General features: G+C 45.2%; 1 protein-coding gene across 4 annotated transcripts in view; it reads right to left on the reverse strand.

The window, feature by feature from the left end:
• DIAPH2 (diaphanous related formin 2) overlaps positions 1–14,616 on the reverse strand; it is a 5,141,990-nt gene that overhangs the window by 3,105,598 nt on the left and 2,021,776 nt on the right. The window lies entirely within an intron of this gene.

Consider the following 14,616-nt stretch of genomic DNA (forward strand, 5'->3'; position numbering starts at 1 on the left):
GCTAAAATGAGTTATGGTCCAAAACATCTGGAGAGCCAAACGTTCTAGACCCCTGACCTAACACTTTCCATTGAAATGTATTCTCACCACATTGCAATTGTGTATTTGTTCTGGTATAATAAAGAATAGCGAACCCCATGCAAAGCTATATTTGAAGCCACGTGAGAGGTGTGTCTGTGTGTAAAGCACCCATCTTGTGCCTTCATGCTGCACATTTTAAAGTCAAGCTTTAGCCATGCGCACAGATAAATGCACACGTTAGTGTCCTCATTCTGCAGGGGATATTGGCAGTGGAAATATGCACGGCGATCTACTGCTATGTGATGGGCAATGCTTTTTCTTCCGGTATCTGTGTAGACCATCATGGGAGCAGCAGAGCCTTCAGAATAAGTGGGGTATCTTACATGTTCACCCCGCCTGCTCGCTCGCTGCTTCTCGGGAAAGCTGCCGTGCACACAGTCTGAGAAGAGTCAGAGCTCCTTTTTACGAAGCAGCCATATGAGACATTTTTGTCCAACTGCTTAGGAAGCCATTCTATTTATAAAATGCATCTCTAATTTGCCAACATGCTACTTGATACGCATAATTAGCAGTGCCATAAAATGTAGATGGCACATATGTAAAAGTGGTTGTAGAATGTGTTCAGGTTTCGGTGGCGTCTTGAACAGACAATGCAGATATAAATACAAAAAAAAATAGACTCTAGTTAAAATGCACAGGGCAAGTTACATCCCACAATGCCACTCACTGCTTTGTTAAAAAAAAAAAAAATCATCCTCAGATAGGGCATGCAAAGGATGTAAACAACTATGTTGTGAAATGTCTTAATCAAGGAACAATGTGATCCATACTTTCACTATCCTTCATAAATATAATTATATGTACACACATGTCAATGCAATGTTTAAACAGCGATTATAGTTCATTACTGCAGACTATTCCTTCATAGAGAGGTCGCCAACAGTATGTTGTTGTGGTTCTGCTCTTAACAGCTGCACAGGCTGCGATACAAATAAATTAATAGGGAGGAAGCAAAATAGGTTTTCTTATAAAGTAATACCCTTTTTACTAAGCTTTATTTCAAACAAAATCCAGGCAACGTTGTACATTTGTTTTTGTTTTTTTTTAATGTCTTTTGTTATTGAATGATTTAATCAGACCCTTCCTAGCAGCACCACAAAGAGATATTTTTTATTGAATCTAGTGTTTGATTTCTATATTGTAAAATAACAAAAGTGGAAAATAAATTGCCTTAAGGTTGTGTGGTCGGTCCCAGACATAAATCCACCAATATTCTTTTCAAATGCATATTCAGTTTTGTTAATCAGACAGAAAATGAACGTGTGAATTCAGTCTAATAGGAGCTTGATTCGGGAAGAAGATGGACGTATGTTATATTGTCTCGCTAGCCTGATATTGTGCCCGTGTAGGGTGAGGTGCTCTGGAAGGGATTCATTTTGCTTGGTGTTCATATGTCACGTGACTAGCTCCGTCACAGATACTGGCACCAGTCTTTGAATCACCGATGCAAGCGATTACCAGGGTAATAGCGGGGGAATGTGAAAATGCAAAGCTCAAAAAGCTATATTTGGAAGAGGGATAAGGATGCCATTTTTATCAGACTAGAGGTGGGGAGGGTACCATGTGAAATTGGAGAGTTATGGGTGGTCTGGGGAGCCAATTACAGTTCAAACATTTTCGTATTATCGGGGGAATACCAGGGGAATCTTGTGAGATTCCAGGAGCTACAATGGAAGACGTGCTCGGAAAAATAAATATGTCACATGAACTAAAGAGTGAAAGGGGGTAATGGGAGAAGGCCAGAGAAGGAGGAAGCACCTGCGGGAAGTGTGGGGGCCATTGAAAGAGGATGGGGGCACTTGGTAAGTGCCTAGGAGGACTGGGAAAAGTTTTTCATTTTCAAACGTTTTTGGATTATTGGGTGAATACAGAGGAAATACCGCAGCCATAGGTAGTTCATTGTCATTATACGTGTAGGCCAGGGAGCTTTGGGCCCAAAGATACTTATTGGTGCAACATGTACAGCATGAGCAAAGGAGCTACACATGTGCTAAGGTGAGGGGGATGTGAAGCGCCCAACACCAACGAAACTGCTTGGAGAGAGGGCTTTCCTTAGTAAATTCAGCCCACGTTGCGAGCATTCTCATTGGTGGAAGGCACCTACCAGGATGCTAATGTTCTCTTCAGCCATCCGTCATGGATGTTCCACCCACTAGCTGTGTTACAAGCCATATGCCCTGCAACAAAACTGTGCCTTTAAAAAAACAAGACTTTCTGGTAAATTTCCAAGCTCACAGACTAACAACTCCTGTTCCCGATGGAAGCTGCGTGGTGCTTCTTCGAGCTCTGCCCAGTGTTATAACAAAAGAATGACAAAAAAAATGAGTTTGTTCCAAATGACTTTATGCTTGGAGTTTCTGGCCACATTCGAATGGCTATGTGCAATATGTTATTTTCTTTTCTCTTTATAATTAAAACCAAAATATATCATTGTTCAATGAAATAAAGGATTGATCTGATAATTGTATAATGAACTTATATTACCAGGTTTTATATTGGTGCATGCTGACCTTTTGCATTTTGATTTGTAGCCATTGAATCGGTTTCACAGATGGCAACATACACCATACACATTCCTGAACATCCTATGATGGATGCCAAATTGCCCCTTTGCCAATGTTCTTAATAAATGTGTTTGGGATCCTCGAGCCTTGGTCGTGAATATGATAGACTAGGACAGCCCAAATTAGAGCACGAGAGTTAATTGCAGGGAGGAGGGGTAGTTAGTATGTGCAGAGAGAGAGAGAGAGAGAGAGAGAATCAGTTTAGTACATGAAAGGCCGAAGAAAGGCATGTGTACATGCAATGTCCCACATTTCTCCCTTCCTCTTCAACAGTAGCCCTGGATTTTGCAATATGGTGTATGCAGTAGCCAGGCTCATCGTGACGTGATAGGCCAGATCCTTTCTCTGCTTCGGGGAACAATTGACTGATGCCAGGTTTACTTTGACTCCTCCTCCTATGAATTCTATTGGAGAGCTAAAATGTCTTACCTGTGGGCAAAGCCGAGTGCTCCTGTCAATGATGCAAAGGAACACCCAGTGGCATGCCAAGTTAGAGTCCCCATAAGCAACGACCAGCAGACGATTACTAAAGACGTTGGACGTTCAAGGCAACCGCTACCCATTTCTCAGAATAATCAATTACCATTAGTCGGCTACTGCATACTAGCCAAGCTTTGTACAAATTACTGCCCCATTTATTGGTGATTTGTATGCACTACATGCAAACGGTGGGATACTTCCGAAACCCATGTGATAAACTGCCCATGACAACACCTGTTTGATTAGCGCTGATCAATTCTAACAGGCACATCTTCAACTCGTTAGCCTGGACTTGTTCAATCATTTGCTGTTTGATTTGGGTAGGGAGTTTGGCAATTGGAAGTCCCGGCTTGGTAAACCTGAGCCTGGGAACACATCATGTGTGCCTGCTGTTTGCGAGCATACTCTCGGCACAATTGTCAGATGTCCATGGAGACACGGTGCCCGGCCAGTCAGGGGCAGTATAGTGCCACCAAGCAGGTACTCTTCAGGTATGACTCTCGAGCACTAGTAACGTGCAAACATGAAAAACGAACGTAAACAATAATGTGGGGTTTTGCCTTCCAGTGTGTGTTCCTCTGTCTGCCTCGTGACACATCTGCCAAACTCCAGGCTGCAATGCCATGCCATGGAGACAGAAGTTGCGAGGTAAGGCTATTCCATCCACCAGCCACATCTCTTCACATATACCACATAGATTAAAACAAATAATAAAATTAATATTATGGATAGTAAAAAGGGGTACCGAAGTACAATTTTGAGGACACGTATCTCCCCTCAAGCCCTCTGACAACAGTCCCTCCACTTATCAAACAATCCACTACTGTCTTTCTTCTCAACTCAATTCACAGGTGGAGCAGAGCGGCTGTTTTTCCTGTACCCCGGAGTTTAAATTCTACATATATTGGGTTCTTATATCATGCTTCATGCCGAGTCCAGCCTCTAAGCGCAGGACGGTTTTAAGCCTGTGCTGCTGTGAGTTGTTCTGCTTTCAAGGCCAGCGCATTGCCCCTGAGCTATCCACGCGGCCATGGAATCAACATGATCAATCTATGGCAAGAACTGTATACGTAAATAGGGAACACTGCGATCTGCAGGATCTATGCCTCAAATTCAGACAAAACAGAAGACGTGACCTTTCTGGGTACTTCCATGGAAAGGGGATGGTCTTGGCAGGTGGGCCCAGCTGAATGGCTGTAAATTGGTCGCACGAGGATGATGATGAGCAAGTAGTGACAAAAACTGTACTCCATTGGAAAAGCATTGTGGGTAAATGTACTGAACGAGCATTACGGATAGATACAACATTATAAGGGCAATCATCTTTATAATTGTACTGTTTAATTGTATTTCATTAAATGCAGTCACACAAAACTCATCAAAATTCTGATTATCACTCAGACAAACTATCCAAAATGTTATGATTGGTGCAGGCACAGCCACATACGCGTAAACCAACCCACCCATGATGCTCCATCTGCTGAGGACTGCACTCATCCATAAACATATGTTTAAATAAAGTCATCACAGCAATTAACCTACCTCTCACCTGCCTCTGTCCCTCACCTCCTCTGCCTCCACTCTAGCACTTCACACATCATGGTCACGTCCCGAGCACAGCTGGCCGTACCGCCTACCCACACTAAAAAATGTCCAATGTTGCCTGTCCTTAATCTATGTATGCCTACTCCATTTACTCCTCTTCACAACCTGTTCGGAATGTTCCTCAAACTTCCCCCATTGTAAATAGCTCACTGCTTGTGTGCGTTTTTTTGTGATCAAAAGAGCTTTGTTCCTCCTGTATATACATAAATAAATAAATAAATAAATAAATAAATAAATAAATAAATAAATAAATAAATAAATAAATACATGTTTTTGCCTTGAACAACATAAATCAGATTTAAAATGATGTCGGCTGGAGAGGTGCAATATGACCAGATTTTACATCGTTTGTGCAGCAAAGAAACTCCCAGCTGGAATTCGATTTGCACCCCCCCGGAAAGCCTGTGTTCTCGCTTGCAACAGATGCATTGCAAACTCGCGCTGTTTATCCCTGGGAAGAACTGAGCTTTTGCAGCGGCCAGCACCTGCTGAGCTAAGAGGATGTGACTGCTTTGCTGGTGAGCTTCGCTGACAACATTACTAATGGGCGACCAGAAATCCTGTGCACCAATACAGATCCACCGAGAGATGGATTTTGCGACTGGCCTGTCAATAGGTTGGTGATGAATTTCTTCTGTTTTCTCGCGGATCAGTAGGTGGGGCAGTTCAGCTTGTGTGAAATCGATAGCCGGCCTTTCTTCGCAAGAAACGCAAACCCACTGTGGCTAATTCATGAAAAATGCATGCCGCCTGTCTCTCTGAGGTTAAGCTGATCTCATTTGTCTTGAGAAAAATCTGAGACCATGATTTTTTTTCCATATCAATTAAAATGATTTGGCAGAAATGTATGAATGCATCATCACTATCAATGCAACTCGGAATTGCAAGGGCTGCGTGCTGCATGCAAACCTACTTGCCATGTGGAGGGACTGGAACTGCAAGCAACGTGCTTTATTTCCTGCTCTAGTTCAAACATAAATCAAAAACTCAGGGTAAAGTTACCTAAGCGACGCCTAGTTCATACGTACAAAGGAATACTCAATCCCATTGGGATAGCTACCTATTTTTTGTAGGTTAAGAGAACAAGGCTTTGATAACTTTGATTTTTCCTATTCTTAGGCTAATAGGACAATGTCGAAGTGTTAGCAAAGTGGTGTCGGTGTTGACACCGGCGGTTCACTCCCTGTTCTCAAGTGGTCAAAGCATCTCTTTGGCGGACACTGTTGTATCCAGGAATTTTCAGCAAATTAAAAGCCTTGGCAAAATCATTGCCTGTACCCCCTTAAGGATGACTCTCTGGGTTCACCTGCAGCTCCGGACCACCCACTTGCTGGAGAACAAACACACTTCCGGTGAGCAAAATACATGCAAAGTGTTAGTCAAGTGGGGTCAGTGTCGGGTGCCGGTGTCGAGAGAAGTCCCTTTCCCACCCTGATCGTCACAGTGAGTAATGTCTCAATTCTACTGCTTTTGGCTGCTGCGGCAGCTTGAATCTGCTTTTGCATTCAGCCTAAGGAGATTAGCTTGCTCCGGGAATGAGATCCTAGAATTTAAGGGGGACGATGATTTTGTGGGAGCAGAAGTGGTTCTGTCCCGAAGGAATGAATCCTTGGCTTAGTGGGGGCTGGAAGTCGGCCACACAAGTGTGTGCGGCTCTGTGCAATGGGTGTCACCATCCCTATACAAGAACAGTGAAGATCTGTTCCCAAAGCCCCCCCCCAAATATAATCTCATTTAAGGAAAACTCCCCTACAGGGGAATCGCCAATCAAGGTTTCAGTGGTTCGAAGACCCCTACAAAGGACCTGGCTTTGAGTAGCATATGTGCCCAGAGGGACTCTTCTACAATTGCCCCAGCAGTCTCTCAGCCATCACACAAACCTGTAGGCTTACCACTGTCCGAATTAAGAGAGACCTGTGAGTCTGTCATTGTTGCAAGCAGACCCGCAAACAAAACAATAGGCTTAGATCATGTAACAAATCTCTGTGAGAATCTCAACTTTCATGGCAATGGTAACTGTCCTGTGTCAGCATTGGTGCTTGCAGGTAAGGTGATGCCTCTCAACGTTGGTGATCGTGGCTGAGATAACTTCTGCTTGGCCTCCTCTATATAACTTGCTATTGTAGATATCATCAATAACATTTTGTCCCTACCATTGGATGACTGTGGGGTTACCTTGATCAGTGGGAAGGAAGCACTGAATGGGACTACCCCCAGATTTTTGGATCCCCTGATATTTGAAGGATTGGTGGCAGGCAGCGTTTCAGGAACAGCATCAGAGTATGATGAGATGGATTTGAAACTCGTGAATAAGACCGTTGATACATCTTTACCAGTGCCACCTCTTAGCCTATCACAAGTGGTGAAATCAATAGCGGGTCGCGCGGAGGATCTCCCCGTGGAACGTGCACAAAAGCCTGGCATTAAGAAATAAATGCTACATTTCAAACCTGTCACTATGAAAAAACATTTCTAAATACTTCAGGAAGATGGGCTAGACTACCAGCACGGACCATAGTCCTCCGGCCATTGCCAGAATGGGCGGAATGCAAAAAGCACAATCTTGTACTTTGACCAGAGCTTACTAGTATTGGGCCCTCAGATGAATTCAGATCAGAGGTTGGCCCCAAAAGCTGTGACAGCAGTGGAACAGCCTGCTCCTGCTGTACCGGAAGATCACCTTTCAATTCACCTTTCATTTCTAATGGAAGACTTAATAAGAAGCTCAGATTACTACCTCAAGGTAATAGGGTTGAGCCTGTTGATACCACAGCAAACCCTTCACCATACACTTTAGGATCTGGAAAATCACATCAGACTAACTGGCCCCGAAATCTCAGCACTAAACATGAGGCAGAGCTCATTTTCATCATTGTGTGATAATATCCACCTTGAATTGTCCACTCACCCCTTATAGTTGAGTGAGGTCAAAGTTAACTTTAAGATGATACACAAATCAGTGCATGACCGTGAAGCCTGGAAGGATGAAGGTTACATGGAGAAGGCCAGGATGGAGTCAAGAGCAGTACACTCACGAGGAAAACGGGACTCGACGAGATCCAGACGGTAACGGGAGGCTGGCAGATGATGACCTGAATGAATGAAGTAGTGTTCATATCGTCGCACCAAAGTGCAGGCAGGAGATCGGCAAGGTGAAGGAACCTAGACATGGAGAAACCTGTGTAGCATTCTGAGCAGGAGAAGGACCTCAGGAAGAACCAGCAAAGTAACGGGAAAGGCGTGCGGACTGGTAGGGGCAAAAAGGTGTGGGAGGCACAAACCTTGTACCGAGATTGTGAGCAGGACTATCTTCTTTGCGTCAGTACTTGGCAAGCGAGGCAGCCAAGGGGACATAAAGAGAGAGGAAGAGAAACCGGGGTCATGGACCCAGCCCAAGAGAGTGATACAATTAATCTTTCTCATGGTAATACTTGGTATCGAAGTGAACCAAGTGGGTCAAACCATAGAAGAAGAGAAACAAGGGTTTAGGACTCAAACCAAGATTGATTTGAGTCATCCTCCTCGTGGCAGTGCTTGGCAGAGAAGTGGACTAAGTTAGTCAAACCAAATAAGAAGAGAGAAACCATGGTCGCAGACCCTCACAATGCCCAGAGTTGGGTGTTGTATGTGTGAAACCTAATGAGGAGAAGACCTGGGGAATGGAGTCCTTTCCCTAGGTTGCAAATTATTGTGTTGTAACTACCCAGAGAATGGAGTCATTTCCTGGTAACACTGACCGGGAAGGACGGTCCAAAAAGCCTGGGTATGGGAGTCATTCCCCGGGATAATTTGAGATTGAGACCGAATGCCAGAGCAAGGGAGGCATTCTCGTGGCTTATTAAATTAAAGTTAATTTGGAACTTTATGATCTGGGGTAGGGAGTCATTGCAAAAGGTTATTTGAGACTGAACACCAGGAGAAGGGAGGCATTCTCCTGGCTCAACAGGGGAACATTGAGCATTATTTGGAACTTTGTGAACTGGGCAAGGGAATCGTCCCACCAGGCCTATTATCTGGAACTTTATTTGAAACTTTATGATCTGGGGAAGGGAGTCATTACACCGGGTTATTTGGGACTGAACACCAGGTGAATGAAGGCATTCTCCTGGCCCACCAAGGAAACATTGAGTGGAACTTTGACAATAACTTTCTGGGATCAGTACAGTGCTGCATCAGACATCCTGCCAGTCACCTTAGATCTTTAGTTGAGAAAGGGAAACTCCTTCTTTGGAATAGGGTGTATCTTGATTTATTTTACTAATAAAAGTATATAGCCCTAAAATGCCACCTTTGTGTCAGAGTCCTTCTTCTGGACCCTTACACTACCCTCTGTATGAGTGCCACCAAGTCATAATTCCCCCTAAACAGTAACGATACTGCAGCGATGTGGAGCCCCCCGGTCGGCCTAGGACAGCTGGCCTCTAGGCCAGTGCATAGAGAAACTTGCCTCAGGGCAAGAGTGGACAGAAAGGGGCCAACTCACTTGCCTGTAGTGCACTGCATGTTCCTGCTGAACCTGGTGCAAAAGAATTCATAGACAACTTGATTCAGGGCTTTGTAAGGAGCAGATGTGATTAATCCAAGGATGTCATCACTTCTTTCCCTGGGGCACACTACCCCTTTGTGACATGGCGATGGCAGCTGCTACCTGATCCTGATCTTGGGGGTGGCTATATGAGGGAGGACTACCTGGAGAACCTGATGACATCAGTATACTATGTTGCATACCATCCTTTTTCCTTAAAGGATACTTCCACTGCCCCCCAGGCCTTGATGGCATGTTTCGACCCTCACTACTTCCCACTGTGTAGAGTTGGTGAACCTAAGATCAGTAACAAGCAGTGCTCTAGTTGTTACAAGTGCATATCTGGTGGGATGTTTAGACTGGGAAACCAGCTGACACAAGAGAATTGGCTGGAGAGGTTGAGTCCTCTGGGTACTGACCAAGGGACCGCTTAGACAAGTACAAGGTCCGTGTAGCCAACTGGCTCACAGGAGAATACCAAGAAGGTAGATTGTGGAGATTGGTTTGCCGCCTGATTGCCAGAGGAGGAAGGACAACCTCCTGATGCACATTGGTACCAAAATGTCACTGCTGCACCACTGCAGCACAGAGGATCACAGAAAAGAAAAGCGACAACCGCGAGAGAGATTATAACTGCAAGGCAGAGGCAGCAAACCTGAAGGAGGAAAGCGGTATGCTAGCAAGCCACTGCAGGTTCACAGAAGGGAAAGCAGTGCCCGCTACAGCAGACTGGTGAGTCACGTGAGAGAGAAGGCAACATCAGGGCATTTCAGCAATGCAACTGAAAGCAAATAACGATGAATGAAGCAAATATGACTGAACAAAAGTTTTTATATTTCTTTCAAGCAACTGACCAGAATGAACATAAGTGATTGTGAGTGTTTGCGAGACACATAAGAAAGCACTGGCAGGAGATTATTCCAGTCATTTCAAGTTACAAGTGTTTTGTACAAGAGGAATTGTTTGCATGTAAAGAAAAACCCTGGCAGTAGAGTATACCAGGCATTGCAAGTCATACAAGTTTGTGAATGAGGAAAGAAATATTTAAATGAGAGAATCCTGGCAGGAGAGTACACCAGGTCAGAACAGATTGAACAAGTTATAGAATATGCTGCATGAGAAACTCTTAGTAAGTATACATCAGGAAAATAGTCAAAGAGTGCATTTGAGATATCAGGGAATAAGAAGAAACCTGGCAGGACAGTACACCAGGTAGTCTAACAAGAACCAGACTGTCAGCCAATATACTTTGTACATTAAGTTTAGTTTGATCCAGTGGGACTTAAGGAGCCAGTATAAAAATGATTGCAGAGAAAACTAGAGGAAGGCAACTTTTTTTTGAAAGAGCTGCCATGGTTGCGACACAAACGGGTTTCCATCCTTCCTGCTATTCAGTGGAGCACACAGGAACCTCCCCCACCCTGGATGCACCCACATGGGTGCAGGTGGGCTGAGAATTGTTCTTTTCCATATCTGGTCATCCTACCAGACCAGATGGCATTGGCTCAGCATGCAGCAGAGTGGCAGGACCCAGCCCAGGGCGACAGGGATGAGATCTGAGCTTTGGCTGCCGATGACAGCAAAGCCCAAGCCCTGGAGAATGGAGCTGGTAGCTTAAGACCCAGACCCTAGATGGTGCCTCTAAGGCCAAGACCCGGATGGCAGCAGGAACAACCTTGTAGCTGCCGGGCATCTTGTCAGGGCAGGCTGACCTGGACCAGTTGGTTCTTTGGCTGGGCCCAACTGCCCATCTGGCCAGATTGTCAGACAAGATGTTCTGAGTCACGTCTGGCCCAGCTTCCTCTTACATGTTTCTCAGGCCAGGCTCATAAGCCCCCACTTCATGGGGGCATAGTAGTCAATGTTAAGTGTGGCTGCATGGCACATGCAGTGAATGCCACAACTGCACCCGCAACAGTTCCACAGGAAAGCAGCGCGCCAACCCTCAAGGTGACCATGGGGAGCCAGTGCGGGCGGTGCCCAATGGGCCTGAGTTCAGGGTAATGATTTAGCAATCCAAGCAGCTGAGACCCAGGTGGGATTTGGGATGCAGTGGGAGACCCAGGGGAGAGCTACCAGGGCTATGCGAGGCAGTCTGGATAACTTGGGGTTGACAGCCCAGCGCATAGGACCTTCACTGACTGACTGGCCCCTAAGATCCAGTGTAAAATTAGAGTAGCTCCAAGCACAACATCTGGACTTCTGGGTGTGGGTAAGGCAGTCAAGGCAAATGCCAGGCACTGCCAGTGCCTCATGAGGCAGGCTGATGTATTAAGTGTCTGCACCATGTTAGAACCGAGCCCAAGCACTGTCCCCTGTCCTTCAAAACGGCAATTGCATTTGTGCCCGTTGGCCCCAGGTCTCTCTGGAAGACAAATCTCTAAGGTGCCCCGGCCAAAGCCTTGGATGGTAATCTGCCACCCCGTCCCTTGGGTGAAGTTTTCCCATGCTGGACAGAAGCCCCCTAACTCAGCAGCGGTCCCCATGCACCCCAGCAGGGGCTCTGGCCCTCTCCAGAGTGCAATGCTCTAAATCGCCCTGGCCAGAGCTCCGGACCGCCATGGGTGCCATTGCATCCTAGCGTACCAGCCTTTGATTAAGGGCGTTGGACCCTGATCCCGGCGGAAGCCCTCGCGCACACCAGCGAGTGTCCCCAGCCCTCCCTCTCTCTCAGTCAAAGCTCTAAGGCATCAAGACCAACGCCATAGCTGCCTACTTTCCCAGTTCCATGAAGGTCTCTTCGAGCCGGTCCTGTTTTTTTATCTGACTTGCATGCTGGAACTTGCAATTTCGTTTTTCCTATTGTAAGAATGGGCCTACAAGTCCCAGCATGCAGTGTGCAAAAACAAAAACAAAAAACATGACTGGTTCGAAGAGAACCACATGGAAATGGAAAAGTTGGGAGCTATGGTGAAGGGGAAAGTTGTTGGATAAAACTTTAAATTGAGCAAAGTGTAAATATTCAAGAGATGTTTTTAAAATAAATAGATGTGCTACAACAAATCCCTATCGGGAATCTGGACGAGAAAACTTCTCTCAGCAGGTTACATATGTTAAGAGAGCTTGGCCTCTATAATCAAGTACTGGTGCTCTTCCCTCGACAAAACGCCTGATCAATACAATGCAGTGTAATCAGACTAAACTCTGTACAGGGCGTGGACGATTATACGTTAAGAAAAGAGAAATGGCAAAGAAAAAGATAAGAAATAATGATGAGCCGCATTCTAAAGTGTCCAAATTACTACCATAAATAACCTTTTAGATGTTTTCCGTGTAATGTGGACATTCAAGGTTAGGATGTGCCCTTCTAAACCATGCTGTGTACATTTCTCCACCGCTGAATGCAATGAAAGCAGCTATAAATTGGGAAACAATTCACTTTAAACCCAGATATGACAAGGCATGTGATCAAACATCACCAGTTCCTTAGTTCAAAGCACTGCTTCTTTGAATAATTTATTTTAAGGACTGTGCTTATAAGCAAGATCATTTTTTGTTCCAGTTAATAGTTATTAAACATTAAACTTTCATGCGCACAGAACAAATATGTTTTGCTTGTTCTCAATTAAGCGGATCACAACCTTGCTCTTGGCTGGAGCTAGGGACAACATGATGCGCTTATTTACTGTAAGGCGCTCAGCATATGCTTTGCTGCTAAGTCATTAGGGTTTTGCATCACCTGGGTATCTGAATTCACAAATACTCAGCCTTAAAGAAGTTTTCCTTACCGTTAAAGCAAGTGGTATTGACACGTTTCTTCTCAGGAACCCCGAGAGGCCCAGCGGAGCGGCGGCAGGAATGCAAAGTAAGTGCCATCTTCGCCTGACGGGGCACAAGAACACGCCAGTGCTGGCTGGCTGCCTGCTGAACTTGACATCCGCGTGATTGCGGTGACACGGCTCCAATAGCGGGCACTGCTTTTCTCATCAACACGAAAACACTCATAATATGAATACAAACAAGGTCTCCTTCTGGGTGACCCCTGGGAACATCACAGCAAAGACGCTGGTTTTCTTCCCACGCAAACCGTGTAGCTTACACGCTCATTTGCCTTCAGAAACTACACGCCCTAAAATGATGGTTCTGCTGTAAGAATCGCGAGCATTAGCATTTCATTGAAAAGCCGTTTTCTTTTAACTGCACAGAAAAAGTAACCTGCAAATCGCGACAAAACGGCAGCTTGTAAAGATGTTCACTGTAGCAGATTGGTGCCTGCTCCATAAACTTGGTCTCATGAAAGACAATAAAAGTGCTCCATGCAGGAGGCGCTAAATGATTGCACCATACAAAGAATTAAATGGGATCACTTCCAGAGAAGTTGTCAAAATATGGTGCCTCCACATTGAACGCTAGCTGGCTCGCACTGCAACACAGTAATATTTAAACATTAAAAATGTACATGTGCACATTAAAAAGGGCCAAGTCCCTTCGTACACATCATATTTCTCGTGTTGTGTGTGAGTAGATTACCCAGGACAGATTGCTTTTTAAAAAAAAATTTCCTGCCCCTTCGAGTTCTCACAGTAATGCACTTCTGTGGGAAAAGGTACAACAACTAGAAGCAAAAGAACAAATCCAGACTGAATGAGCTACTCAGAGCTGACAGAGAACCACTTTAGAACTCCTCCTTACCCCACACACTCCCAGCCATTCACTGCACCCTGTCACCTAAAATAGTTTCAACCTCTCTGCACTCCTTGCACACTGCACTGAAACCTCGCCATTAAATCCACGCACAATTCACGGCCTGCATCAAGAGGACGCCTACAACTTTAGAAACTAATGGAGCAAACTATAACAGCCATTTAAGGCCTGCAGACCGAGTTTAGCCCTTAATAGCCTTAAATCCTGAAAATGAAGGCTATCAAACTCTGACTTTATGCCAGTAAAGAGGGAAAGGTATGTATACCGTGTGATGAATCAGAGGTGATTATCCCAGAGACCCAGGGCTGGGACCCTTCCATTGTGGCCACGGAAAGGCAGACGCTTCCGGCTCCCAACATTGGGGGTGATGCTCTACGGGAGGATTACATGAGAGGTGAATCAGGTCAGGAAAACTGGGATAGCACCTTAACTAATTTACCTAGATAGCCTGAACTCTTAATAGCCTTGTGTAGAATTGAACCAGGTGAAGAAAGAAGTGATCAGAACATTGGGGACTTCAAGTCCCACAATGCCCCAAATGACTGGGATAAGGAAGAGGGACTCAGTCAATAAATTGCAGTGTGCGGTCTAGTGGTTCTAATGGCCCTCACCTGAGTGGCACCTATGAATAGTTAAGGCGCCCTCAGATGCGGGTCATAATAAGCAGGGTGGAGTTGGAGAAACCACCTGTTCATTTTGCAGTTGAAACAGAAGGGA

Source organism: Ambystoma mexicanum, chromosome 5p, assembly GCF_040938575.1.
Source record: "Ambystoma mexicanum isolate Mex_15411 chromosome 5p, UKY_AmexF1_1, whole genome shotgun sequence".
NCBI lineage: Eukaryota > Metazoa > Chordata > Amphibia > Caudata > Ambystomatidae > Ambystoma > Ambystoma mexicanum.